Source organism: Octopus bimaculoides, chromosome 26, assembly GCF_001194135.2.
Source record: "Octopus bimaculoides isolate UCB-OBI-ISO-001 chromosome 26, ASM119413v2, whole genome shotgun sequence".
Taxonomy (NCBI): Eukaryota; Metazoa; Mollusca; class Cephalopoda; order Octopoda; family Octopodidae; genus Octopus; species Octopus bimaculoides.
Genome location: NC_069006.1, coordinates 11,990,642 through 11,992,126, shown reverse-complemented (window position 1 = coordinate 11,992,126; position 1,485 = coordinate 11,990,642). Strand labels below are relative to the sequence as shown.

The 1,485-nt window shown below is 34.4% G+C and overlaps 1 long non-coding RNA gene across 1 annotated transcript in view; it reads right to left on the bottom strand.

Annotated features, from left to right (window-relative positions):
* Positions 1–376: 376 nt before the first annotated feature.
* The window catches only part of LOC128250934 (uncharacterized), a 257,822-nt gene continuing 256,713 nt past the window's right edge, over positions 377–1,485 (bottom strand). The window contains exon 4 of the long non-coding RNA XR_008266874.1: positions 377–422. This is a non-coding gene — a long non-coding RNA (uncharacterized LOC128250934). The remainder of the gene's footprint in view (positions 423–1,485) is intronic.

Here is a 1,485-nt window from a genome sequence, read left to right as displayed (position 1 = left end):
TATATACGACAGGCTTCTTTCAGTTTCCCTCTACCAAATCCACTCACAAGGCTTTGGTTGGCCCAAGGCTATAGTAGAAGACACTTGCCTAAGGTGCCACACAGTGGGACTGAACCCGAGACCATGTGGTTGGTAAGCAAGCTACTTACCACACAGCCACTCAAGAGTACTAGATAGTACCAGTGTTGCTAAAATTAAGAGTTGAAATATACTCAAATAAGCCACTATATCACTAAAAAGTTAACAGGCTGATGAAATTGAGGAGTGAGTAAAAATAGTCAACTTACCATAATGTGGGGAAGACACAAATGAATTTGCAGATATACCCCTATCACGTAATTTCGGACTCTGAGATATTATCTCTTAGTCTTCCTCAGTGGGTCTTGCTGCCTGGGATTAAACTAATACTTGCTTTGTCATGCCTGTTAAAATCATTGAAGAACTAGCGCCAGATTCAAATGACAAAAGTGTATAATTATACATAAGTGAAGATATTATTAATAAATAATAATAATATAAGTGGCAAGCAAGCATAAAACCAAAGAGGTAAAATTATAATTTATAATCAAGGGTACCAGTGTTGCTAGAAATAAGAGTCGAAAAATACTCAAATAAGCCACTATATCACTAAAAAGTTAACAGGCTGACGAAATTGAGGAACAAGTAAAAATAGCCAACGTATCATAGCATAGGAAAGATGCAGAGAACTGGTCTGTATTAAGATCTGAAATGAAATATTTTCTCTACTCTGATGATGGAGGCTTGTGTTATCCAATGTTGATTGCCTCCATTATGGCTGCATATTGTGATGAACTACATCTACCAATGTTATTATGGATCTCCAACCCCCAGAAACAGCTGTTGGACTTTTAACATCTTTCTTCCACCCCTTTAATTTTTTGTGTCATTTGTACACTGTGTAAGTTGGATCTATTAATATAATTATTTATATATTTATACTTAAAGATTCATTGCTTAAAAGTCTTTACCTTTTCCTTTCTCTCGTTTTGCATGTATATATGTTTACATATTTTGTATTTCATACCCAAACTATAATATTTAATATAGTCTAATCTTGACAGCTGTTTTCATTGAACCATAACTTATGCAATAACCATGTCTATCATGTAATAAAGATTCATAATATCATAGGTGTATGGAATAACACAAATTTTTTATAGATCTATGAGGTGAAATTATATTATCCTGATCAGAATATATAGAGGCAATGGAACTAGGCACAGCCTTCTGGCTTGCTAGCTCCAGTCAAACTGTCCAGTCCATGCCAGCAAATAAAGCAGATGTAGAATGATGATGAAGATGTGTACACACACACACACACACACACAGTTCAATCCAGACCTTTTCCCCTTTTTTCTTGATTATTCTTTTTATTTTATTTTTCTTCTTTCAATTTATTCTCATCTTTCCTGTTCTCTTTTTGTTTTACACACCATTCTGATGAAGGTCTATGTCCAAAAAATC